This window comes from Cetorhinus maximus, chromosome 27, assembly GCF_964194155.1.
Source record: "Cetorhinus maximus chromosome 27, sCetMax3.hap1.1, whole genome shotgun sequence".
Classification (NCBI taxonomy): Eukaryota; Metazoa; Chordata; class Chondrichthyes; order Lamniformes; family Cetorhinidae; genus Cetorhinus; species Cetorhinus maximus.
The window spans coordinates 15,946,261-15,962,101 of record NC_135905.1 but is presented as its reverse complement, the minus strand read 5'-3'; the positions used below and the strand labels follow the sequence as shown (position 1 = coordinate 15,962,101).

Genomic DNA, 15,841 nt, shown 5'->3' with positions numbered 1-15,841 from the left:
AAGAGGTTAAGTGTAAAACAGGCATCTGAAATGGAGATGGATAAGCTAGGATGAAGTCTCAGCAGGTATAGTGTGAATGGAAGTTGCATTTTTAGATAAGGTGGGAGGTTGTGAAATTTTCAAAGTGACATGATGACATGTTTACAACTGGCAAGATAAATAAGGCAAAATTATTAAGTTTATTTTTCCTGAAAGTGCTGGCCATAATGACAACATGAAAGATTTTTATGCTCTGGGAAAAGTAACTTCCAAAGGAAGGTTGAAATAATGGAATTTACAGATCAAAAAGGAAGGAAATATATTTAAAGTAAGATGAAAAGCTATATGGGTGTGGCCATGTGAGATCTTGAAAGGTGGACTGTGTGAAACAGACTTGTGGAAAAAACCTCTAGCCACCCTGGGGAAGTTTGCTGTTCTAGTAACCAAGGTTGTGTTAAAGGCCTTTGGAGTCCATTGTCGAGTGAGAGGGAGAGAAAAGCCAAGAAATACCTCTTTTATAGCAACATTGGGTGCTTGTGATAATATTGCTGGATGTTTTATAGATTAAGAATCTATTTGGACTGTTGCCCGAAAGGGGTGTGTAGTTGAGAGTCTAGTTAAGTAAAAAACCTGTGAGAACTGTTTTCAAACTAAATGCAACTGTGTAACTGTAGTCTTCTGTGTTTAAGTTTTCTTTTATTTTGTTAATAAAAGTTTAAATTTAATCTTTAAAGTCTCAAAAGGTAGTAGTGAACTCATTGCTTCTGACTTCAGTGCACAAACCTTCTTGTAATAAATACAAATTACAAAATCGCTGTGATAGCACATCCAAGTCTCCCTTTGGGATTTGGTCAGCCTGGCAAATACCAATTGCCATATCATAGCACCACCAAAATCCTAGGGGTAACCATTGACCAGAAATTGAACTGGAGTAGCCATATAAACACTGTGGCTACAAGGGCGGGTCAGAGGCTAGGAGTAAGTAACTCACCTCCTGACTCCCCAAAGCCTGTCCACCAACTACAAGGCACAAGTTAGGAGTGTGATGGAATACTCTCCACTTGCCTGGATGAGTGCAGCTCCAACAACAGTCAAGAAGCTTGACACCATCCAGGGCAAAGCAACCCACTTAATTGGCACCCCATCCACATTCATTCCCTCCATTACCGATGCACTGTGGCAGCAGTATATACCATCTACAAGATGCATTGTAAGAACTCACCAAGGCTCCTTAGACAGCACCTTCCAAACCCACAACCAATACCATTCAGAAGGACAAGGGCAGCAGGCACATGGGAACACCACCACCTGGAAGTTCCAATCCAAGCCACTCACCATCCTGACTTGGAAATATATCGCCATTCCTTCACTATCGCTGGATTGAAATCCTGGAACTCCCTCCCTAACAGCACTGTGGGTGTACCTACACCACATGGGCTGCAGAGGTTCAAGAAGGCAGCTCACACCACCTTTTCAAGGCCAATTAGGGATGGGCAATAAATGCTGATCCAGCCAGCAATGCCCACATTCCAAGAATGAATAGAATAAAATAAAAATGATCTTGGTTCAGGAGATCCAGATGTACAATCAGTTTTGGTGGGTTAGAAATAGCAAAGGAATTAAGTCACTGGTTGGACTAGTTTATAAACGCCCTAACATTATCTATACAATAGGACCAAGTATACATCAATAAATTATGGGGGCTTGCAAGAAAGGTGCTGCGATAATCGTGGGTGTCTTTAATCTTCACAACGATTGGACAAATCTAATTGGCAAAGCTAGCCTGGAGGATGATTTCACAGAGTATATTCGGATAGTTTCTTAGAACAATACATTCTGGAACCTACCAGGGACCAGGCTATTTTGGACCTGGTAATGTGTAATGAGGTAGGATTAATTAAAGATCTCACAGTAAAGCACCGTCTAGGCAAGAGTGATCATAACATGATAGAATTCACAATCAGAGTATGAAATGTGAGTCCATAATTATTGTCTTAAACTTAAATAAAGGCAATTACAAGGGTATGAAGACAAAGTTGGCTGAAGTGGGCTGGGCAAATAGTTAAAAGGTAAGCTGGTGGAGAAGCAGTGGCAGACATTTAAGGAGATATCTCATAACTCTCAACAACGATATATTCCATGAGAAGAAATACTCCACCAGAAGGATGCACCATCCATGGCTCACTAAGGAAGTTAAGGGTAGCATCAAACTGAATGAAAAGGCATACAATGCTGTGGAGATTAATGAAAGGCCAGAAGATGTGGAATGACTAAAAAATTAATAAAGAGGAAGAAATTAGAGTATAAGGGAAAACCAGCAAGAAATATTAAAACTGACAGTAAAAGCTTCTACAAGTATCTATAAAGGAAAAGACTAGCTAAAGTGAGCACTGGTCCCTTAGAGAGTGAGAGTGGGGAATTAATAATGGGAAAGGAGGAAATGGCAGAGGCTTTGAACAAGTGTTTTGCATCTGTCTTAACAGTGGAGGGCAGAAAAAAGCGTCCCAAAAATAGTCGAAAATTAGGAGGCAAAAGAGAGGGAGGAACTTAAAACAATCACCTTCACTACAGAAAAAGTAACGGGACTTAAGGCTGCCAAGTCCCCTGACCGATAGCCTGCACCCTAGGGTCTTAAAGTAAGTGGCTGCAGAGATAGTGAATGTGTTGGTTGTAGTCCTCCAAAATTCCCTTGCTTCTGGAAAGTCCCTCACTGCTGGAAAGTCCCAGTTGATTGGAAAACCAAAAATGTAACATCACTGTTCAAGAAAAGAGGGAGACAGAAAGCAGGAAACTATAAGCTTAATGTCTATCATTGAGAAAATGCTGGAATCTATTAGTAAGTAGATAGTAGCAGGACATTTAGAAAATCATAATACGATCAGGCAGAGTCAACATGGTTTTGTGAAAGGGGAATTGTGTTTTACAAATTTATTAGAGTTACCCAAGGATGTAATAAGCAAGTTTGATAAAGGTGAACCAATAGATGTAGTGTATTGGATTTCCAAAAGACTTTGTATAAGTTGCCATATAAAAGGTTACTATAGAAGATAAGAGCTTATAGTGTTAGGGATGATATATTAGCATGGATAGAGGCATGGCCAACTAACAAGAAACAGAGAGTCACTATAAATGTGTCATTTCAGGATAGCTGACTGTAACTAGTGAAATGCCACAGGGATCAGTGCTCGGGGCTCAACTATTTACAATTTATATTAATGACTTGGATGAAAGGACCAAGTGTTATGTAGCCCAATTTGCTGATCAGGAAAGCAAGTTGTGTGGAGGAAACAAAAAGTCTGCAAAGGGATACGGATAGGTTTAAGTGAGTGGGCAAAAATCTGGCAGATGGAGTATAATGTGGGAAAATGTGAGGTTGTCCACTTCAGCAGGAAGAATAGAAATGCAGAATATTTTTTAAATGGAGAGAGAATGCAAAATACTACAGTACAGAGGGATCTGGATGTCCTTGTACATGAATCACAAAAAGTTAACATGCAGGTACAGCAAGTAATTAGGAAGGCAAACAGAATGTTGACCTTTATTGCAAAGGGGATGGAATATAAAAATATGAAAGTCTTGCTACAACTATACAGTGCATTAGTGAGACAACACCTGGAGTACTGCGTACAATTTTGGTCACCTTACTTAAGAAGGGACATACTTGTATTGGAAGAGAAGGTTCACTAAGCTGATTCCTTGAATTAGGGGTTTGTCTTATGATGAGTTTTCTTATGAGGAAAGGCTGAGCAGGTTAGGCCTATACCCATTGGAGTTCGGAAGGATGAAACTGATCTTATTAAAACATAAGATTCAGAGGGTGTTGGACAGGGTAAATGTTGAGAGGATGTTTTCCCTTGTGAGGGAATTTAGAACTAGGAGGCACAGTTTCAAAATAAGGGGGCTCCCTTTTAAGGCAGAGGTGAAGAGCAATCTCTTCTCTCAGAGGGTTGTTGGTCTTTGGAATTCTCTTCCCCATTGGGCTGTGGAGGGTCAGTTGTTGAGTATGTTCCAGACAGAGATCAAAAGATTTCTACATATTAAAAACATCGAGAGATACAGGGATAGTGCAGGAAACTAGTGTTGAAGTAGAAGATCAGCCATGATTTCATTGAATGGCAGTGTGCTTGAAGGGCTGAATGGCCTACTCCTGTTACTATTTCTGATGTTCTTATGTTCCCTAGCGAGAAGTGAAGACTGGGTTTTTTTAATTCTTTCATGGTTGTGGGCGTCACAGGGTAGGCCAGCATTTATTGCCCATTCCTAATTGCCCTTGAGGTGATGATGAAGAGCCGCCTTCTTGAACCGCTGCAGTCCTTGTGGTGTAGGTACACCCACAGTGCTGTTAGGGAGTTCCAAGATTTTAACCCAGTCACAGTGAAGGAATGGCAATATAGTTCCAAGTCATGATGATGTGTGGCTTGGAGGGGAACTTGGTGTTCCCATGCATCTTGCCCCTCTGAGGTGGTAGAGGTCACAGGCTTGGAAGGTGCTGTTGAAGGAGATTAAATATATTCAAGGTGGAGTTAGACAGATTTGTGATTGACAAAGGAGTCAAGGGATATGAGGGGGCAGGGGGCGGTTGTGGGGAGGCGTAGCCAGGGAAGTGGAGTCAAGGCCACAGTGAGACCAGCCATGATCTCACTGAATGGCAGAGCAGGCTGTTTGGGAAGGGGTGGGTGCGGGGGTTGGGGGTGGTGCAGATAGCCTTCTCCTGCTCCTATTTCTTATGTTCTTATGTCAAACACGATTTCCCTTTCACAAAATCGTGCTGACTCTGATTGTATGTCCTATGCAAATGCATTGTGGAACGTAAACAAAAAAGTATTTTTATAATGTATCAATAAGGGTATTATGAAAGAAGAATGAAATTTCATAATTTAAGTTTTGAAAGAGTGGCATAATTATTACAACTAAGCCCCTGTATCTTTTGGTTTTAATAAGGTAAGTAATTATTTTAACTTCTACCAGTCATGTGATATGCTGATTCAGTAAATTTGATTACTGCAGCACAGGGAAATAAGGTCACATTTAGGCCACAGATTCAATAGTAAACCTCAAGGTTGCAGTCAAGAACCTGGACTACCTGCTTGGAACATCACAAGAGAGCTATTATCTTTGAGTAAAAACTTCAAGGACACATATATAACCTTACCCTTAAATGTCTGCAGGTTAGAATGAAACTAAATACTTTGTTATGCAACAATGTGCTTCTTGACAAAGTGATTTTTCATTTTAACAGAAGTACTTATACTCTGGCGCAGTTATACTTTTTTAATCAAAGCATTTTCCACCTACATTCATAGATTCTGGCAGCATAATTATCCAAGTTGGTGTATTACACAATTCAAGGTCAGGGTACAGAGGGAGTTGTGTTCCATTTTTAGGACACAAGCGCAGTACCCACAGCAATAATATAAATTATAAAATTTATAATTTTAACCAGAAAATTATAAATCGGGGTGTCCAACATACAGCCCATGGGCCAGAGTCCAGCCTGCCAATGGTTTCTATCCAGCCCACCTGTCAGTATTCGAAATACAGAAAAGTAACAAGTAAGCGGAAGTGACAGATTGGAGGAGCTGCTCCTCCAATCACACGTTTACTGCTGATAGGCTCACCAGTGAGAGAAACAGTCTGTAATTGGAGGAGCAGCAAGTAGTGGGAAAATGCATAGCCGCGCTCAGCCTGAGGCCTGTGGTCTGTAGCAGCAGTAGTGTGAGAGGCAGCAGCTACAGTGGGGTGGGAAGACAACAAAGAATTGGCTGTTGGGGGAGGGGGGGGCAGGAGAGGCAGCGACAAGAGAGCGGCTACAGCGGTGAGAGGCAACAAGGAAGCAGCTGAGAGGGCTGGGCGGGAGAGGCTGTCTACTGTCAATATTCAGCGAGGTTCAATATCTCTAAGGAGCAAGGTCACCAAGCAGGTCACTTGAGACATTTACGGGTTAACACTATACCCACTGACAAAACGCCAATGATGATGAGGAGTCTGGCGATGTGACACCAGAAAGAAAAGTAATGGATGGCATCCTCACCACATTTCTCCCTGTCTGTGAGCTGAAAACAAAACATTTTCACTGTTTGGAATGGGTCACGGAGCTATGCCAATCACTGTCGTCCCAAGTGTTTTCGAGAGAGAAAGCCAAGGAAATTGGAACGTCGTCCGAGAATTCTCTCAAGCACTCCCAGGAAGTGGCTACAGAGCATCACTATCAGTGGATCCAAAGTTTGGTTGGTTGGTTGGCGGGGGGGACAGAAAAAAATCTGAAAGAGTGGCTGTGCAACACGAGGAATAAAGGGGTGTCAGATCAGTGGAAGGTAAATAAATGCCAGGTATGCAGTTAGAGATCACAGGAGGGAAAAAAAGCAAACACATCAAGCTATGTAAGAAACAAAGGAGAGCTGTATACCTTACTTGTGACTTTGCCAGATAAACAATCTCCTTTAACTGCAGTAGGTTCTATTTCCCATGTATAACATGTAGCTGCTCTGATGAATTGCAGTTTCAAAAATCTTTAGTGGAAACGGTTTATTCTGATTTAGAGAGTACTGCTGATTGGGATGAATTGTCAGACCTGGTTGTCGCAAACGACATCACCCTGTCAGTTGAAGAATCATGTACGCTCCAAGACATGACCACCAGTCTTGAGAATAGTCGTACCAAGGTTGATGTGCGCATCCGCTGCGAGAAGACCAAGGCAATGACAACTGGGCAGCAAGAAGGCCCATTACCAGAAGGAAACAGAAAATAGAAGACGTCAACTGCTTCCCCTACTGAGGAAGCAACATCTCCAGCGAGGTTGACGTAGAGATTGATAAGCACACAAGAATAAGCAAAGCAGCATTGTTCTTCCAGTGGCTCCAAATGGTGTGGGCAGCCATCAAGAACCATCAACAAGCTGCGACTCTACATGTCCATAGTAGTACCAACAGCAATCCATGCCAGTGAGACATGGAAAAGAACAGCAAAGGTGTCACAAAAGTTGGGTGTCTTTCACCAGCACTGCCTACATAAGATCCTGGGTGTCACATGGAGACACAGCATCACCAACGAGGAAGTACTACAGAGGATCAGTCAGAGGCGCCTGCAGGGCATCGTGACAGAGAGACGACTGAGGCTGGCAGGACTGGTCCTTTACTCCCAGACTTAAACCCCGCCAGATTGGTAATACAATGATCGCCACCAGGTGGAAGACGACGACAGGACTTGTCAAAGACCAGCAAAGTAGTGTGAAGGAGGACCTCCAAGAGCTGGACAGCATCTGGGCTGGAGTGGAAAAGATTGCGATGGACCAAGGCCAATGGTAGAGTCTTGCTGCCCATCGTCCCACATGGGACTGGATTCTTGCTGCCCATCGTCCAGCATGGGACCGCAGTCTTGCTGCCCATAGTTCCTCTGGCCCCAGGCAGGACAAAGTCTGAGTAAGTTGAATGGGGATGCCAGCAATTGATTGGATACTGCATGACACAAATATATAAATTTTAAAATGAAAGATATTGATGGGATAGGGAAGCTATTCTGGGACAGGGGAATCCAGGGTTTTAAAACCTGAGTGCGGCTGCTCAGGAGTGAAATCAGGAAGCACTTTTTCTCACAAAGGGTGGTGGAAATCTCGAATTCTCTCCCTCAATAGTCTGTGGATGCCTGGGAATAATTGCAGCCTTCAAGATGGAGGTTGCCATTTTTTTTTATTATTAGGGAAAGGCATCATGGAAGATGAATTTGTGGTACAAACCAGCTAGGATCCAACAGAATGATAGAACAGGCTCGAAGGGCTGAACGGTCAATTGGTGCTCCTATTCCTGAATTTCTAATCCTTCGTCTTTCCAAAATGTGCTTACCCGGCCCTGTCTGTGAGAGAAATAAAATTGAAATGCGGCCCCTCACCTGAAAAGGCTGCTGTAAACCATCACTGAGAGTGAGGTGTTCTTAAGCAAGAACATGACTAAGCTAATTCCAGCTTTATTATGTAACTGCAAATCTACTTAAAGGAAAGATGGATTAACTCTTGTAAACATTCATTCACAGGTCCAGCTAAACCATTTGGATGAATTTTCAAAATAACTACTTCTACTGCTTTTACCATGCTCCCCAGTTACAGGAACACCCAAACTAGCGCTCTCATGACCAGGTCAGACACCACATCAATAACAGTGAAATTCTGCACGAAATAACTGACGATCAAACAACTCTGAACCGGCAGAAAGGTGGTGGCTCACTGAAAAAGTGTCCAACTGATCTAAAGTGCGTTTGTGCTATCTGCAGAAGTCTCCAACTGTTCAAGCTGCTGTATTAAAAAGAAAATAACATTAAAACAATTACGCCAAGTGCCCTGGAAATTATAAACTGTAGCGATTAAGGAGTCGTGCAACAACAGTAGAGAGCTGCTGCACTATATCAATCCAAACCCACTGGAGAGTTCACTCTGTCCTTCGCTGAGCAATCGTCCCCCTCAGTTACATTTTAAAATGGTCAATTACCAGGCACGTTCTGTATATCTAGTTTGCGGATCATGACATTTTTTTTTGAGAAGACAGGTTTAACGCTTGAATAATTTAATGACGCTGAACTTTCAAGCTGGTTTACAAATACATCTCTTTTGTCCGCCTCCCAGTGCAAACTTTAGCCTCAATTAAGCAATTCTTTCCTGCTTGTTTAGCTAATATCTTGCATTTTTTTTAAAAAAAGAAAATACCTCGGCGGTGCTGGTTGATCCTCGTGTTCTTTACACACGCAGCGCCCTGAAAAAACAAAGTGAAAAAATCCCTGTACTCAGCTTTAATAAAATAAACACATTGTTCGACAAAAGTTACAAAATAAGGAGCAAAACGCTTCATTTAGAACGAAATGCCGATCATGTACCTTCAATTGACGTCTCGCAGTTTCTAAACTGCACCAAATGTTTTTTTTTCCGGAATGAACTTCTTGCCAATCATGACGTTGACCATTTTTCGGGGGGTTAGACCTATCAGGATGGAATATTAAATGAAACTGAATGAGGGAAGGGACGCCAGGATATATGTCAAGGAGCTTGCAAAACCTGCCACTGAAAGCTGGCGGGGGAGAGGGAGCTTCCGGTAAAACCCCACATAAAGCCAAACTATAATTAAACACACGTCATTCATTGTATTAAACTTTCTCGTTTACTGTTTACAGAAAAATATCTTTAGTTTTTAACTTGCATCTTTCAAAATTAACGATTTGCAGACTAAGGCCGTAGTTATACTGCAGCTAATGTCTTAAGGTTGACTCTGCTGACTGAGATGGGTAAAAGTCAGTATTTTGTTTAAGCACCTGATGACCTCAGGTTGACTGGTATCATGGAACAGCAATGACTTTGCATGTCTGCATGTCATTCTACAATGATTGCTAATATGCAATCTTAGAAGATTGCAACATGTACACCAAGCTGCATTGCAGAGGTCAATTCTGCCTCAAACTGCCCTTTCCTCAAGCAGTCTAAATCTCCATGATGGCCACTAAGGCTTTCTACCAGGAGGTCTTAACGTTAAGGAATTCTGAGCACAAGATTTTTTTATGCCAGCTACATGCCCGAGGTGAAGTAACTGTTTTTCCACATGTCAAAATGAACAGTGAATATCGGGAGGCTATTCCTTCGCTATTCCTAAGCGTATCTGGTGCAGCAAGGGGACAATAGCACCCACATGGTGATGTAAAGAGACACATGACCTGAGACTAGAGTCAGTTGCAGACTGGATAGAGACCTGTGTAGAAGCAAGCATGGAGTTAGCTCATGGCTTGGGCTATGTACATAGTTATGTGCTGGCAATAAACACTTAATGTTCAACCATACAAGGCTCAGAACCTCTTCATGAGACCGACTGAATATACAACATACAACAGGAATCAAATTGGGAATCTCTCTGGTCTGTAAGGCTCACTGATGCACTTATTGAATCAACTTTTTTTTATTCATTCATGGGATGTGGGTGTCACTGTCTAGTCTAGCATTTATTCCCCATCCCTAATTGCCCTTGGGAAGGTGGTGGTGTGCTGCCTTCTTGAACCTCTGCAGTCCAAGTGGTGTAGGTACATCCACAGTGCTGTTAGGAAGGGAGTTCCAGGATTTTGACCCAGCGACAGTAAAGGAATGGCAATATATTTCTAAGTCAGAGTGGTGAGTGGCTTCAAGTGGAACTTCCAGCTGGTGGCATTCCCACGTGTCGGCTGCCCTTGTCTTTCTAGATGGTAGAGGTCGTGGGTTTGGAAGATGCTGCGTAAGGAGCCTTGGTGAGTTGCTGCAGTGCATCTTGTAGATGGTATACACTGCTGCCACTGTGTGTCGGTGGTGAAGGAGTGAATGTTTGTGGATGTAGTGCTAATCAAGCAGGCCTATATGGTGTCCTAGATGCTTTGCCCTAGATGGTGTCAAGCTTCGAATGCTGTTGGAACTGCACTAATCCAGGTAAGTGGAGAGTATTCCATCACATTCCTGACTTGTGCCTTATAGATGTTTGGGAGTCAGGAGATGAGTTACTTGCCACAGGATTCGCAACTTCTGACCTGCTCTTGTAGCCACAATATTTATACGGCTAGTCCAGTTCTGTTTCTGGTCAATGGTAATAACCCCCAGGATATTGATAGTGGGGAATTCAGCGATGGTAATGCCATTGAATGTCAAGGGGCAATGGTTAGATTCTCTCTTGTTGTAGATGGTCATTGCCTGGCACTTGTGTTGCGCAAATGTTACTTGCCTCTTGTCAGACCAAGTCCGGATATTGTCCAGGTCTTGCTGCATTTGGACATGAACTGCTTCAATATCTGAGGAGTCATGAATGGTGCTGAACATTGTGCAATCATCAGTGAACATCCCCATTTCTGACCTTATGATGGAAGGAAGGCCATTGATGAAGCAGCTGAAAATGGTTGGTTCAAGGACACTACCCTGAGGAACTCCTGCAACTGGAACTGGAACTGAGATGTTTGACCTCCAACAACCATAACCATCTTCCTTTGTGCTAGGTATGACTCCAACCAGCGGAGAGTTTTGTCCCTCATTCTCATTGACTCCGGTTTTGCTAGGGCACCTTAATGCCATACTCAGTCAAATGCTGCGCTGATGTCAAGGGCAGTTACTCCCACCTTACTTCTGGGATTCAGCTCTTTTGCCATGTTTCAACCAAGGCTGTAATGAGGTCAGGAGCTGAGTGGCCCTGGCACAACCCAAACTGAGCGTCAGTGAGCAGGTTATTGCTAAGCAACTGGCACTTGATAGCACTGTTGATCACTTCCATCACTTTACTGATGAACAAGTGTAGACTGGTGGGGTGGTAATTGGCAGGATTGGATTTGTCCTGCTTCTTGTGTACAGGACATACCTGGGCAATTTTCCACATAGCCAGGTAGGTGCCAGTGTTATAGCTGTACTGGAACAGCTTGGCTAGGGGCACGGCAAGTCTGAAGCACAAGTCTTCAGTACTATTGCCAGAATGTTGTCAGGGCCCATAGCCTTTGCACTATCCAGTGCCTTCAGCCATTTCTTGATATCACATGGAGTGAATCGAATTGGTTGAAGATTGGCATCTGTAATGCTGGGGACCTCTGGAGGAGGCCGAGATGGATCATCCACTCGGCACTTTTGGCTGAAGGTTGTTGCGAATGCTTCAGCCTTATCTTTTGCACTGCTATGCTGGGCTCCTCCATCATTGAGGATGGGGATATTTGTAGAGCTTCCTCCTCCAGTGAGTTGTTTAATTGTCTATCGCCGTTCACGACTGGATATGGCAGGACTGCAGAGCTTAGATCTGATCCATTGGTTGTGGAATTGCTTATCTCTGTCTATCACTTGCTGCTTATGCTGTTTGGCACACAAGCAGTCCTGTGTTATAGCATTACCAGGTTGACACCTCATTTTTAGGTATGCCTGGTTCTGCTCCTGAGATGCCCTCCTGCACACTTCATTGAGTGAAAAAAGAGTCATTAAAGGAGCTCCCTCTTTTGCCTTCACTCTGGAAAGTGAGGGGAGAAGAAATTTAGTCGCAGACCAGAAATCCATTAAACTATAGATCAGTCTTACATGCAAATATTGATTGGCCTGTTTCAGGTTATCACCACCAAATTTTCTCCTTCAGTGTAGAACCTCCACACCGAGCTTCTACATCTGCAATAATTTAGCTCTCAATCTTCCGGCGAGATAGGAAGCTGGAACCAATATTTGACAAATTAAAGCATTGCTCTTCTGTGAAACAAGCAGACACTGCCTCTAACATTTCCTGCATGAAGTTGGTAACTTGGAATAAATTAGTTTTAAGAATGTGGAAAATGAAAGAGGAGAGATCTTCAAATGCAGTTTACAATCCTTCTGAGGATTTGCTGTTCTCGGAAATTATTCCACAAAATCTAGCCTGCCCCAACTCACCTCACTCCCTAAACAAGAGTTAATCCTGTCTCAACTTCAATTCCGAAATGAATCTGGTTCTATTCGCTCCCTGTACATCATGTCAAGTGACAGATATGATTGTGGGAACAAAATCAATCGCTTTACCACACCCTGTATAGAAACACAATTACCCTGAACAGGGTGGAAACACACCTGCAGGTCACTCATCCTACATTCAGCAACCAAAGTCAAGAAACAATTAATTTGAAGACAAAGATCTAAATCAACAGCTGGCAGGATTAGCCTTTCCAAACAACAGATTAAAGACTACAGCTCCATTAAGATTTTGCCAATAGTTTAATCTACATCCCAACTTGTTATACTGAGGCTTGTTTTACACTCTCGGGCCTTTGGAATGTGGAGCGAGTCCCTCTAAACTAAAGCAATATGGGTATTTCTTTCATTAACTTGTTATCTGGGTTAGATGCAAATGTGGAAATCGAAACACAAGTAGATCAGCCATGATCTTATTGAATGGCGGAACAGGCTTGAGGGGCCGAATGGTCTACTCCTGTTCCTATTTATGTTCTATGTCACTACTACTCCCTCCTTTTGATTCTCACATTCTCAGCTCACTTGCTGTTTGTTCACTGTCTTCCACTGGCACTCCTATCACTTACACTCGCTCACATTTTTCACCCATTTCTCCCTTCTCTTCTGCCTGTTCCCCTACAATTTCTTTGTTGACACTTCTTCTCATCTGCAGTTGAACTAGTCTCTTAAAAAAATAAGTCAAACGCAGGAATGGAAGAGAGGCAGGGTATTCAGCAAAATCAAACGAACAAACATTAATACAACGAGATGATAAAATGGAGCACAGGCACTCCATATTAGGAGCAAAATACAGAAAGGAAGTGCAGCAAAAACTGCGTAGGGAACAAACATGATGTTTGGGATGTGGATTCTTTCTTAGAACTTGGAGTATCTTCAGTTAGACTCCCACGACATGGCAGAGGGTCAGGATATTCCATTTAGGTTATTACTGACTGAACACACTCTCCTTCCTTCTGTTTTCTGTCCAGATACACTTGACATCTTGCCAGCCAGCCAACAGGAGCAACGACTCGCAATGGAAAGCCTCATATTCAGACATCCTCCCTGAAATATTGGCCATGTGGAGTGGTTTCCAATGCACTAATGAGCAGCATCACAAATAGCCAGGCTTGTGAGCAATGTCAGAGGTTGCAGCCTCTCTCTCACAATTTATAACAGCTGCTTCACAAACCTTAAGATTGTTTCTTTTTGTTAGCCCAACGTTCCTGACCTTTGCGACAAGAGCTTATTACTACGGGTGCTGGTAATCGGAAATAAAACAGAAAAAGTTGGAAATGCTCAGCAGGTCTGGCAGTATCTGTGGAGAGAGAAACAAGGTTAATGTTTCAGGTCAGTGACCTTTCACCAGAACGGGGAGTGCTTAGAGATGTAATAGTTTTTAAGCAAGACAGAGAAATGGGGGAAGGGGAGAAAAATACAAAGTACAACAAAAATGTCAATAACACGGTGGAATGCAAGAGAGACTATTCTATGTAAAAATCAACCCCATGGTTTTTGGCTGAAAAAAAATTGTCGTTTCTCATCTACCTCGTGAAAAAGTTGACCCTACTTTTACAGTGATCAAAGCCCAATAATTTCAGAACCGAAGTACAGTCTCTGCAATCACATCAAAAACCTCCATTCATTAAAAAAGTTACATTTAGCACATTTCCTCCAGTTCCCGCTTGTCAATTGAGGCAGGAGGTATATAGATCAATTCTGATTTTTAGGGGACAGATAGAAGAGTAATAAACAGAACACATGGTAACAATTCAGGGACCAACTTCCAGAGCAAACTTTAAAGGAACAACCGCCCAACTTTTGGGTCCTCAACTTCCCCCCCAGTCTTCCTGGGGAGGGGAGGCTCAGGCCTTGCCACTCAGGCCCTTGCGAATGCTGACTCAATGCAATTGGCCTGTACCAAAGCAGAGGTCAGAGCTGGGAGCTGTCAGCGTGACATTTTTGAACATTGTGGACCTTCCCTATTCTTCTCTGTCCTTGCCCTAAGTAGCATTGAAACCCACGCTCAGCCAAAGCCACCGCTTCCTCTCCTGGGTTGTGGGGCTGGTGGGGTTGGTGGGGGGGGGGGGGGAGTGGAAGGGGAGGCTCTGGGGAGGCTCCTTAATAAAAACAGAGAAAGAGAGGGACGGACAATAAACAGCGTTGCTTCCTCCATTATCATGTGGATTCTCTTGAGAGCCATGATAGATGAGAGCAAGAATCCAGAAGGCTGTGTTGTCTGCCCAGGGCCAGGGTTCAAAATATCTGCTCAGGGCTGGAGAGGAACTTGCAGTGGGAGCGGGAGGATCCAGTCACTGTGGCCCACATAGGCTCCAACAACATAGGTAGAACTAGGAAAGAGGTTCTGTATAGAGAGTACAAGGAGCTCAGCATTAAATTATAAACAGAACACAAAGGTAATAATCTCTGGATTACCACCTGTGTAGCTTCAGAATCACCACCAACTGGGAAATTTAAGGAATATAAAAATCCAAACCCATGCACATGTTTTGAACTATAAAATACAAAAGCCAAGCTGCAGCCAACAGCACAGGGCTGGGCAGCAAGGGGCTAATTCAGACATTTAGTAAAATACAGTGGCTCATCAAAGGATTCGGCCATAGACTGATTGCTATCATGGGACAATGGTACCAGGGAAATGCCATTACCTGCCATTAGCTGATGCAATTAAGAGACCGATTACCCTACACAATGGTGCAATAAACATGCCATCGATATTGTACAATTCAGGAATTGTAGTACAACTAAAGCCAGCATCATAGACAATGGTACTGGAATCTGGCCACTATAACTATGATTGGTCCTTCCCAAGGAGAGGAATGGGTCATTCAAACCTCCATCAACCTCGGGGCCAGGTGCTGTTACTGTATTGCCTCAATTACAGGTAGGTGAATTGATAAACAATGTGAGCTGATCAGATTCATCTGGGTTATTTTTCATGAAATTGCTGTATTGTTTCAACCAGCATGAGCTGAGTATATTCGTCTGGACCATGCCTGAAATAAACTAAGAGGTGTTAAATACCAGACATTGAAACAGAATGAACAACAGGAAATATGTTTTATATGTTTGAGTTGAATCATTATAAAAAGAGCATATCGGAATGTGGGGCTGTAGTCAGAAGGGTCAGGACTGGTCATCTTGACTCAAGACCTACAATCAACACCAGACAGACCAGCCATGTTGGGGGTTGTAAGTGTTTCAGCCAAATCGTAGAGATATTAGTCTGAGGGTTTTGTAAGGTTTGGGGACAAGCGCATAGTGATTTGTCTGCATTTTGCCAGATTTAAAACAAGTCATGGTGACTTCATTTTGGCTAAAGGGGGATAGCTGTCGACTTGCAGAAGGGTTCAACTGGAAATTGAAGTTGCTAATTTCAGCTAGCCGCAGTAAGGTTTGCGTCAATTTGGG

General features: G+C 43.0%; 1 protein-coding gene across 1 annotated transcript in view; it reads right to left on the bottom strand.

Annotated features, from left to right (window-relative positions):
- Nucleotides 1-8,868, bottom strand: part of LOC144668612 (very long chain fatty acid elongase 5-like) — a 46,952-nt gene extending 38,084 nt beyond the window's left edge. Inside the window, exons 1-3 of the mRNA XM_078530801.1 lie at nt 8,839-8,868; nt 8,672-8,717; nt 2,540-2,735 (exon numbers count right to left, since the gene is read on the bottom strand). The gene's annotated coding sequence lies outside the window, so the exon portion shown is untranslated. The remainder of the gene's footprint in view (nt 1-2,539; nt 2,736-8,671; nt 8,718-8,838) is intronic.
- Nucleotides 8,869-15,841: the final 6,973 nt, after the last annotated feature.